This window comes from Sminthopsis crassicaudata, chromosome 3, assembly GCF_048593235.1.
Source record: "Sminthopsis crassicaudata isolate SCR6 chromosome 3, ASM4859323v1, whole genome shotgun sequence".
Lineage (NCBI taxonomy): Eukaryota > Metazoa > Chordata > Mammalia > Dasyuromorphia > Dasyuridae > Sminthopsis > Sminthopsis crassicaudata.
The window spans coordinates 555,898,931-555,911,676 of record NC_133619.1 but is presented as its reverse complement, the minus strand read 5'-3'; the positions used below and the strand labels follow the sequence as shown (position 1 = coordinate 555,911,676).

Genomic DNA, 12,746 nt, shown 5'->3' with positions numbered 1-12,746 from the left:
AAATTGTCAAGGAAACCCAAAATGGGATCATGAAGGATCAGGCATGACTGAATATCATCAGCAAAAGGCAAAAAGACTTGGTAGATAAAAATGAGATTATTTGGGCATTTAGGTTGAACTAGTGTGTTGGGGGCATGAGCTGAGAAACTTGCCTGTAGAGTCTTTCCTATCTTCCACTGGACTATGTAAGTAGAACTTGTTATGACAGTACAGTATAGGAGAGATGCAAAAGCTAGAAGGCTTTGAAACTGTGGATTTTTCCTTGTTGCCTCTTCTCCTCCATGGGTTGTGAGACCCATTATGGGAGGTAAGAACTTATTATCTGGTTGTTAGTATTTCCTGCTCCCCAAGACAACATATGTAAGTACAAAGTGAGCAATGATGATAGGCTGGGAGGTCGGATTTTAGTCCAGTACAACTTAAATGAATTGTGGGCAGCTGAATTTCCTTCAGAATATTTATTTTTGTGTCTGGTATAGGAATAGTATTGAAATGTCTGAGACTTCATAATTGGTTTGAAAGAATTCTAGGAGATTCTTTTGTAAAAATCAATGGACAAGTCTCTAAGAAAGACTGGTAAAGTATAGGGAAATGGAAGAGTTTATATAGTGGAATTTTAAGTTTTAGTTAGCAGGATAACAGCCTACCAAAGTTGTCAAGCATAGAGAGAGATAAGAAATCAGGACGTAAGTCTTTTCCAGGTAGAGTCATCAGGGAAAAAGTCAGGATGTGGCTTTTACAAGGGACAATATAGGTCAGGTGGGGAGCTGGGATGTGGCTTTTATAAAAGACAATTAAGGTGCCAGGATGTCAATCATGTAAGGGGACAGGATGGATTTTTTTTTACAAGGTCCTGTATTTTAGCAAGGTCCTGTCAACAGATAAAAGTTTATTTCTCTATATTCCTTAGCTAGATATGAAGTTTTGAGTAGACCCTAGGTTTTGACCGCTCAGTATCAGGAAGGGTGGAAAAGCAGGAGTTTTCTATAAAGTAGTATGCTAAGTGTTGTGGAAAGTGATGCAAAATCTTTTCTTTTAAGATCACAAGATAAGAGAAATGAGACATAAATAGCTAGAAGTATATGATATTAACTGACATTTCATAGTACTTCAACATTTATGAAGCACCTTCTATGTATATCTTTTTATTTAATACAGCGACCTTGTTAGGTAAAAATTATTCCCATTTTTACAAATGAGAAAACTGAGGCAGAGTGAAGTTAAGTGACTGTCTCTCAGTCTGGTTTTCTTGATTTGTAAAATGGGGATAATAAAAAAAGGAATGTTGTGAGGATCAATTGAGAGAAGATATGGAAAGCATTTTGCAAACTTCAAGTACTTTATAAACACAAGCTATCATTATTATTGCTTTTGTTTTGTTAAAAACATCTGTAAGCTGCAATGGAAAATAAAGTAATTTTAAAGACAGGCTAAAATGGAATCAATTTTTCTGTATATACTTTTACGTCCAATTTTTAAAAATTGAAAAAATGATTTCTGGGAAGATATTGTTTCAATGATCAGTGGAGACACTGAAAAGAAAAAAAAAGTTTTATATAAATTGCCAGCTTTATCATCTTTCTGATAATTTTCTCTTTCAAAACTTAGGATTTGGAGGAGCTGGGTTCCCTTCACAGGACAACAATTCTTGTTCCTTAATGAGAAGGATTATGATTAAATAGAGGTAGATTGCACTAGGGCCAATGAAGAAAATAGAAAGTCTTAAGAAGAAATTCTAAAAATTGACTTCACAGCACAACCTGGAGGAATGTTGGTTGGTTGCTTGATTGGTTGGTTATTGTCCTTCATTCTCGAAGAAATTTAAAATGACACCATGATGTTAGAATCAAGTTACAGTGTGTCCAGCTGTGGCTGAACAGATCAATATGAGCTCAGATGCTCTGCCACAAGTTGAATACAAATAGTCCCTATGGACATTTGGGGTGGACTCTCTAACTTTGTGCATTTCACATTTCTTCTGATCTATTTCAATTCTGCTTTGCTCATAGAGCATAGCATCTTCTCTGATAAGGACATCTCATGCTTGAGTGATTCTGTGCCAGTATCTCTCATATCATGCAATCGATTCTAAAGTTCTTAAGAAAGACTTGAGTATATCCCTGTATCACCTTTTTTGACCACCTTGTGAGTGCTTATCCTGTGTGAGTTCTCTATAAAATAGTCTTTTTGGATAGCTTACATTTGGCATTCAAACAATATGGCTGATTGTACTCTCTAGTAGAATAAAGCTAGTTATATAACAGAGTGGATAGAATGTGGATCCTAGAGTCAGGAGGATGCATCTTTATAAGTTTAAATATGGTCTTAGATATTTGCTGGGTGTCCCTGAACAAATTAATCCAGTTAACCTCAGTTTTCTCATCTGTAAAATGAATTGGAGAAAGAAATGGCAAATTACTTCATATCTTTGCCAAGAAAAACCCCGAATATGAGAATCAGAAATGAAGAGTTAGATGGGACTTGAACAACAAAAAAGTTAGTAATTAGTAAATCTGAAAAAATTGTGGTTGTTTTAATGCACTGCAAGATCCACCTTAAAAGTGTGTTATAGCAGTTGAGAAAGCCGATATGTTTTTATATTGCATTTGGAGAGACATAGCATTCAGAATATGGAGATGAGAATTCCATTGTATTTTCCTGTAGGCAGAATTTAAGACATAGTATTTAGTTGTGAGAGCCACATTTTTAGGTCAATGATAAGCTAGAGTGTTTTCTATGAAACCAGCTAGGACGAAGATAAGTCATGAGTTCATGCATTATGAGGAACAGAAAAGTACTACTGTATCAATTTCAAGTAGAAACTGGATTCCCAGAAAATATTAAGGCTCAACTTGAAAAGCTAATATGAAATTCATCTACAATAGCTAAGAATCTCAAGGGAAATGATGAGGAAAAAAGAGTAAGGAAGGGAACCTAGGAACACCAGCTCTCTAAACTCTCTTATGCAGCAAAGATCATCAAAGTGATTTGGTACTATGCAATGAATAAGTAAATAAATAAGAGATTGACCATAAGAGATTAGGGCAAACAACATATAGAATCAAATGAACTTATTATCACAGCATTTAATAAAACTCAATACCCCAGCTAAAACTTCTTGAAAACTGAAAAGCAGATTTGCAGAAATTAGATTTAGATCAATAAATAACATGATATACCAAGATAAGCATCAAATAGATAGATATATGACATGTACATAAAAGGTCACATCATAATGAAATTAGGGGAGCAAGTATTTATAGAGAGAGGACATAGCTCATGGCCTAACAAAGGATTTAAAGGATCACAAGATAAAGTGGACTATTTTAATTCTCTCTTCCTCTCCCTCTCCCTCAAGTTTTCACATAAACAAAATCAATGCTACTAAAAATTTAAACTGGGGAAAAATATTAGCCCTAACTTTCTTAGTTAAATGTCTCATTTCCAAGATATATGCAAAATTTATTCAAATTTATAATAATAGGGTAATGATCAAATGATTTGAACAGAAATTTTCTAAGAAAGGAATCCATATTGACAACACCCATCATGGTCATCCTCATTACTTCAGAAAAAAGTTGGTCAGTGAAAGGCTGGCAGGAAATTGTTTCCTAATTGATAGTTAAAGAAAGATAGTTCAGAGTAGTTTAAAAACTTTATTTTACATCCCTTTACTGATGTTTCTAAAATGGGGAACCTGAGGGGTTCTATGAGAGAAGGCTTTATTGAACAAGTGGTATCTGAACTAAGTGTTTTAATAGAGAGAAATATAGATGGAATCTACTATAGGAAAGGAAGATATCAATTACAAATGTTTAAGAAGAGAATGAGGAAAGCTAATACTCCAATTAAGTTGCAGTGTAGATTGAGTGAAGTATATCATAAGAAGGCAACTAGACTAGGGAGAAAATTTGATACTGTATCACACCGGAGTAGTTGAAGGAGTTGAAGATTTTTAACTTGAAGAAATGAAGACTTAGGGAGGGATAATTATCTTCAAAAGTCTAAAGGAGTGCTTTGTAAAAGACTTGTACTATTTGGTCCCAAAGTAGAAGTTTTTAACCTGAGGTCTGTGAATTAAAAACAATTAAAATGTTTTAAATATTTAAACAATAAATATTTCAATATAACTAATTTTCTTCATAATCCTATGTATTAAATTATATATATATTTAATAACTTTATTCTTAGAAGGACCACATGGGCTTCATCAGACTGCCAAAATGGTCCATGATGGAAAATAAATTAAAAACACTGCTTCAGTGAAAAGATTTAGGGATTATGATAGAAGAATTTCAGTTGAAAAAAAAAAGTGAAAAACACTTTTCTCTGTAGTGTTGATGGTTATATTTTGATTATAATTTCTTTTTTATACTAAATTAGATTTTATAGCAGTTATACTTGGGTTTAATGGACTCAGAATAATGGGTTCCTACTTAACTATTACTGTCATAATGACAGAAAGCGGGAGGGTGCCCTTGTGCACATGTGGTGGTCAGAAATTAGCTTGATTTATCATCAAGGCCATAAACAAAAGATTTGGCTTTTGGACAATTATATTAGTTGTATTGTTCACTCACAGTTTCCAGAAATAAAAAGGCTCTTTGACAGCTGACTGGACTCTTGCAATAGTTCACCCCTGAACTTCACTTTTTAGAAAACATCCCTTTATATACATTACGAAAAATTCAATTTAATTTGAAGTCCCATTTGTGCTTGTACATGAAAATCAAAGACTAAATTCATATTAAATCTTCAGCTTAAAGATTTATCTCCACTGAAATTGAAGTTGTTACTATTCCAGGCTATATATTTCCCGACTTTCAGACTACTTTTGCACTAATAGTAATGCATCAAATAGACATAGGGCCTCTGCTGTTTTGGTATTTGGAGGCAGTGTTGCTTAGGGGGACCCAGGAGACCTAATGCTAAATTCTGGCTCTTTCCCTTATTAGTTGTATGACCTTGAGCAAGCCCCTTCACTCTCTGGGCATGATGTCCTTAGATTAGGTGATCTCATAGGCCCATTTAAGCTCAGATATTTTATCTTCCATTTGTCCATGGGCCATTGCCCATGATAAATGCACTCTGTTTCTTTGTTTTCAAAGCTTACTCTGCCCTTGCTTCCTGAAGCAACTAGTTGAATCTAAGGTGACTAATGAAATGCTGTGAAGCATGCTATCACATAGGCAAGCTACCTAATGTCATTGTGTCAAAGACCTCTGCTTTTGACCTCACGGGTGTGCATAATTTTTGAAGAGAGATGTCAATATTTCATTAGATAAATTCCATTTCAATAAGTTCTTAATGAAAACATTTTGAACCCAGATTGACTTACTTTCAGAGCAAAATTCAACTCCTCAGAAGGGTTTAATATTAATGGTAGCTTGTGGTTATCACTTTTTTGGTGCTTTTCTTGGCAGGAAATGGGAAAGGTCATTATGACAATGAATTATTTCTTAGCTTCTCTTTATCAAGGGATCAAGATATGGAGAGTATGGCTAATATTATGGTATTTACTTCCAGAAGCATCTAAGATTTATTTCTCTCACAGTTGTCACTGGTGCATCTGTTCTATTTGTCGGTCTCCCTACCATTCACTACTCTCATATTATTCTGCTGAACAGAAGGAAGGGAAAATAAATTTTCAACTATTCATTTGATAATCACTCTATAACTCCTTTAAATGTAATTATCTGAATAATGGCATCCTCAATATATAAAGATGAATAATCAATCAACAAGCATTGATGAAACACCTACTGTGGGGAAAGGAAATATATATATATATATATATATATATTCTGCCTACTATGTGCCAGAGCACTTTATAAAATATTTCAATCGATACTCACAACAATCCTGAGAAGAAAGTGCTATTTTGCAGTTGAGGAAACTGAGGCAGAAAGAAAGTGACTTGACCAGACTCATACAGCCAATGTTTGAGATCAGATCTGAACTCAAGTCTTCCTGACTCCAGGACCTGTACACTAAAACAAAATACCTAACTACCCTGACTATGCATCAGGTGCTCTACTAGGCACTTGAGTTACACATGCATAGTGAGATCCTCCCCTTAAAGAGCCTTTCTTTTGTCAGAAGAGACAACATATTCATGAATAAGTAAATATGAGATAATATGTATATACACACATGTGTTATGTATGTATATAGTCTCAATATATATAGTGTATATACTCTGTATACATATATGTATATGTATTTATCTATTATATCTAATTATGCTATATCATATTGATATATGTTATATATTATAGATAATATAAGTATGTATATATACTAATATAATTAATTTCATGTTATATATAATGTAATGTATAATAATAATTATATTATATTGTGTCTATTCTATTATTCACTCTCCTTCTCTGTCTCTGTCTCTCTGTTTTTCTCTGTCTCTCTTTATCCTCAATCACTGTGATTGAGAGAAGCACTAACACACAAAGGAAACTAGGAAAGGGCTCTTGATTGGCGATCCTTGAGCTGAAATTTGAAAAGAGCTAAGGGTCTCAAGAGGCAGAGGTGAGGAAGGAGGACATTCTGGGTATGGTAGATAGCTTGTGTAAATGCACAAATATGGGAGGTACAATGTGTGTACAGGGAAGAGCAAGGAGGTCATTTTGTTTTGCTCAGAGGGGTGAGGATGTTACATTATATTAGGTTTTAAATGTCAAAGATTAACTTGTGTTTTATTCTAAAGGCAATTGGGAATCATTGAAGCTTCTAGAACAAAAGAATGATGTTCAGGCTTATGCTGTAGCAATATGAATATGGTAGCTATGTGTAGATAGATCAGAACAAAGAGAAATTGGATATCAGGAGGCCAATTATGATCATCCTGGTGAGAAGTGATGAGGGGCCGAACTAGGGTGGTTATAAAATAAGCATTCTCATTATTTTGTTTCTCCTGCAAATATTGGATTAATCTTGAACTAAAACATCCAAATAAGCTTTAAATGCTCTAAGCTATTAGCCTGGGAGTTATCTACCAGCAAGTCTTCTAGAAGAAAATTAGTTGATTTCCCTCTCTGGCTGGTACCATCTGCTTTAAACTTCTTTATCATCCTACTGAACTAGAACTTGTTTTTTGTTTGTTTTTGTTCTGTTTCATTTTGCCTTGAGGGCAAGCAGCTTCTGATATCCTATGTTCTTGAGTATGTTTTTATTTTTAATCTCATCAAAATTTCCTATTCTGCTGGTGAAGAAAAAGAAGTATAAAGTGAAACAGGGTCAGGAAACACATTTGAACTGTAAAATGAAGGGGAAAAAGAACTCACCTTATAAAATGGAGCTGTCCAAAATTGTAATCAATCAGCAAGCATTTAATAAGTAAGCAAGCTTACTTTGTGACAGTTAATAGGCGCTGAGATTGCAAAAACAAAAATTATATTCTATAGGGGGGAATACAAAAATACATGTATATGTATATGTATATAAAAATCAATACAAAGTTCACTCCTTCCCTGGGGAAGCAAATTCTAGTAGTTTCTCCTTTATAATCTTGACAATAGTTAGATGGGATCAGAAAAGACTACATATAAAAAGCAGTGTTTAGCTTGAACTTTGAAGGAATTTAGGGATTTTTAAATAATGGAGACTAAGGCTTTCCAGAAACTAGGGCTAATCTGCTCAAAGAGAAAAAGCAGGGAGATAGAATGCCAAGTGTGAGAAATAGCAAGAAGATCCTTTGAATAAATTGAAGAAGGAAAGAAGAATTTATTAAACATTTACTATGTACAATGCCACTGTGTTAAAAGCTTTAAAGATATTATCTCATTTGATCCTCATAACAACCTTGGGTGTCAGGTGATATTATTATCCCATTTTATAGTGAAGAAAATTGAGGCAGAGTTAAATGACTTGCCCAGAGTCAACATGGCTGGTAAATGTGCAAGGGCAGATTTAAAATTGGTTCTTTCTGATTCTCCAGGCTTAGAACTCGATAGAGTTATAAAGAAGAATAATGTACAGTTAAGACTAGAAAGATAGATTGGGACATCCTTAATGTCCTGATATAATGCTGGAGAAACTGAGGCAAGATAGAGAGTAGAGAGTTTTAATATTTTATTTATTGGAGAGTTTAATTGATTGATTGGACAGGACTCTTGTCTCAAAGTACTCAGTGGTGAATGTGAGTTCTCAATGACATATATATACACACATGGCTTTGCTACAGGGGTAGATCAAGGCAGGGGCGAAGTCAGAACATTGAGAGGAGGAATGGACTATCAATCTGGTTCTGACAAGGTACTGGGATGCACCAGACATTCTGGTAAATTGGGATAAAGAAGAACAATGACAGGATAGGGGGTAGGACCATAAATTCTTGATGACAGAAGGAGTTAGGAACCAGGAAGTCTGAACTCCCCCTTATCTTGAGTCTCACATTGACAATTTATAACCTTAGAGCAAGTGGCCCTCAGTCTTAATGAACTGGAGGGGGGGGATTGCAACTAAGGGGATTGAGGCAGAACAGTTAAGGAAACTGAGACAGAACAATCATGGGAAACTGAGTCAGGACAATTAGGGAAACTGAGGCAGAACAATTTAGGGAGACTGAGTCAGGACAATTAGAAGAGAACTGTGGCACAACACTGATAGTACATGGTCTAAAAGTTTGATCTCCTAGGTCCATTAAAAGTCCAATTACTTCCTGAAGCATTTGTGGTGGTGGTTGTTTTCTTGGTAAAGATACTGGAGTTATTTGTGAAACATTGGAGTTATAATTCAGTGATGGAAGCTTTAGGGAGTCACTTCTAAGGAATGGACTATTTTGAGAAGTAATGAATCCATTATTAATGAAAGTTATGATTAATTTTGCATATAAATAAGGTTGATTGAGGTAAGTTGAATATTTGATGCAATTTATTGTTTTCTCTGATAAAGCTCTTGGATCCTGGGTTAGGACTGGTATGGACCAGTGTTTCTTCAAGGAGTTCTGCCCACCCTGGAATTCCTTGAGTCAATTGTCTAGAAGACTTCTTGAAACCTAGAGTCTGAATCAGCTCTAGGCAATCAATCCCCAGTAGGTCCAACAGGAATTGGACTAATTTTACTTGGTGCTGGTATTTTGATGCTTTCTTTATCTTTTCCTGTTTCTATTTTACTCCTCCTCCACATTCCTTAGACACTAAATTAATTGTACAATAGAATGGAATTTATCATAATGAAATAAGACATATTGAACAAATTTGAATTATAGGATTTGAAAGGAAAAGTTTGAGGGAAGTTTTGTATTGTATGAACAGGAGTAGTGAGCTGGTAAATATTTAATGATGAGATTCTCCCCTCTTCCTCCCCTGCTCCCCCTTAATTACCCTCTCCCTACAACAAATATATGCATAACATAACTCTTTAGGTTACTTTACATTGTTAATATTTTCCCATCACTTTCTTAAGTTTATATAGTTAACAAAATAATAAATTAAGTCCTGACTTACACTTTGCTGATTTCCGATATTTAAATACTAATATTTAAATTTAATTATCAGCTCTCTAGAGCTAGTTCAAACTTGCTCTATCACCTTTCTTTAAGAGTCAGTAAGAGACACAAGCATTAGCTGATGGTAGTTTTTATATAAGGAATGATGTGTATGTGTGTGTGTGTGTGTGTGTGTGTGTGTGTGTGTGTGTGTGTGTGTGTGAAAAATTCACTAATACTGTATTTTGGGAGAATCAGATACTATGCACTGTTGCATTTTTTCTCCTTTAATATTTTATTGAAATAAGTTTCGTCTCCATTGATATGATAATTCCGCAATTTTAATTATGTAAGAAGTGATAAGGTACAAAAGCAGAAAATCTCTACTAAACTTCAGAAATTTGTAGAACCCTCAAAGAAAAAAGACTTAGTGAGCTTCTTGAGTTGCTTTTATTCACTTCTACTAATTTAATTGTCCTTGGATTTTAATCTTTTGAAGAGTTATATTAGCTAAAGATGAACCTTTTAAAAGCTTTCTTTTCCCTATTGCAGATGCAAAGAATGCTCTAGGCATTTTGGGAAGCTGATAGAACCATTCTCAGTCAGCATGCTCTGTCTTGTGCTATGAGAAAGCCTGGCATCCAAACTATTTCTTTCATTTGGGTAAACATATTGTAATTGTACCCATTGCTTTTATAAGCTTAATGTTTCATCTTCAGTGGCACCCTAATGACTTTGACATTTGTATTACGTCCCAGAGTACCCATTCACAGATTCAAGAAGGGTTTTATTGCGATTGTCTTGATAGTCTGAACTATTTATAGCTGTGAAAATTTGATTGTTTTAGTGCTATCCTTCTTTGTCTCTCTTTCTCTCCTCTCTACCCTTCACTCTATTTTCCCTTCTTCCTTTCTCTCCCTCACTCCTCTCTCTCTCTCTGTCTCTGTCTCTCTCTGTTTTTCAATGTCTCTGTCTCTCTTCTTGCTTTTAACTCCACATTTAGTAAATCCTCTCTTGTAAACAGTTTAAAGTAAACAGAACTTTTCTAAAAATATCTTAGATTTGGCCCAGTTAAGTAATACCAAGAGGGCAGTGCCTTTGACTCTAAGTGAATACACTTTGTATGCTATGTATTTCTATGTATTTTTTATATCAACCAAAGAACTGGATTAGAAACCAGCTGTCACAACTGAGAATTCTACCACTCTGGGAATGTTAGTTGGGATGGTGTGCTGAAGAGATACCCTTAGGGATGACAGCCTCTAGGAACAAAGGCATTTGTATTTAGAAGCCTGCTCAGCTTCAACTCTCTCTTGTAAACATTTCCATGGAAACCAAGGAAGTTCTTGTCCACTGTAAGTGACTTAATTTACTTTCAATTGACTTCAATATAGAAAATGAGACTGTATTTGGTGATTTAAAATATAACCTTAATGATTTGAACATATATATTTAATTCATGCTCCCTTAATATACCATTTGCTCTTCTTGGTCTCCTCCCAGTTTATTGATAAGGAAATTTCCACATTGATGGCCCACTCTTTGAAGTTATAAAATAACATATGTGAATACTGAGAAATAATCTTGAAGTTGATTGGTGACTTGGGTCTTCCCTTAGAAATTACATTGTCTTTTGCCTGCCAGGATATGTATTTCATTCTAGCTTGGCTGGTTTATAGTTTTGAAAATGATTAGTTTCTTAGCGTGAGTATTGGGGGCTAACTAGTCATTTGGGTTATCATCTTGATATGATTTAAAGAACCAGATCATAAGTTACAGTTATATAATGCATTAAATATTGATTGGCTTAAAGAGGAATGTGGTAGAAGGTGTTTTGTTTCTAAGTAGTGTTCCTCTGCGATTTGAGGGGAAACAGCTGTAAACACTTATTTTCCTTATGTTCATATGAGTTAAATATTTAGGAAATGGTTTGTTTGAAGGAATCTTCTCTTTCTGTATTTGTGTATGAATAGCTAGGAGCAAAGAATGTCAACTGATAGTATTATAATGCCACTAAATTATCAAATATTATAAATTGCATGAATTGAGAATTTGGTTGTGGGGCAGGTATCACAATTATGAACTATGGAAGCATGAGACTAGTCAAGGTTTTATTCTGAAGTCATTCTCTTGTTATTCTGCATATACTTTGAATGTTTAGCAAAGCTGTCCTACTAGAGTGATGTGTACCATGAAATATGTGCTTTTCTTAAATCATATTGATTCTGGTGCTTGCCTCCCAAAAAACAAAAGTAGCTCTGCATGTCACATGCTCAGTCCCATTCCAAAAAAGTCTGCCCCAGGAAAAGAATGTCCAGGAACAGCTGATCCTGGACAGCTGTAAGGGACATAATCAAATGTTCCTAGAGTTTGACTGATGAATTCAACCACAGACCCTCCCTCAGCCTGTATGCAGCCTCTCCATTTGTCACTACCATCATCAAGACAAACAACAATAATAAAAAAAAATCATTGAAGGAAATGAAGCTAATATTTTTTCTAAACAAATTGCTTTTTAAAGAGCAATTTAGAATCTGCTATGGTATTTTGACTTAAAAAGCCACTAAAATAATGCGTTGAATCAGAATGGATAACTCATCAGGGCTGGAAAAGTCCTCAAAAAAAAACTAGCCTCAATGCCTTCAATTAATAAAAGAGACATGACATTCTCAATTGATGAATGGTCAAAGGATATGAACAGAATTTTTAGATGAAGAAATGAAAGCCATTTATAGTCAGATGAAAACAATTCTCTAAATCACTGTTGATTGGAGAAATGCAAATTAAGACAATTCTGAGGTACCACTTTACCCCTAATCAGATTGGCTAAAATGAAAGGAACAGATAATAATAAATATTGGAGCAGATGTGGGAAAACTGGTATACTAATGTATTGTTGGTAGAGTTGTGACAGGATCCAGTCATTCTGGACAGCAGTTTGGAGCTATGCCCAAAGACTATGCATATCCTTTGATCCAATAAAGTCACACTGCTATCCCAAAGAGATCATAAAAGAGGGAAAAGGACTCACATGTGCAAAAATGTGTGTAGTAGATCTTATTGTAGTAGCAAGGAATTAAAAATTGAGGGGATGTTTATCATATAATGCTATATGAATAAAATAGAACATTGCTGTTCTATGAGAAATGATGAGTGGACTGATTTCAGAAAAGTCTGGAAAGACTTACCAGAACTGATGCCGAATAAAGTGAGCAGGAGCAGGAGCACATTGTACATAGTAAGAGCAAGATTATATGATGATCAACTATGATAGACTTAGCTCTTTTTCTGTGGTGATCCGAGA

The 12,746-nt window shown here is 34.7% G+C and overlaps 1 protein-coding gene across 10 annotated transcripts in view; it reads left to right on the top strand.

Moving 5' to 3' along the window:
- DLG2 (discs large MAGUK scaffold protein 2) overlaps window positions 1-12,746 on the top strand; it is a 2,604,243-nt gene that overhangs the window by 203,093 nt on the left and 2,388,404 nt on the right. The window lies entirely within an intron of this gene.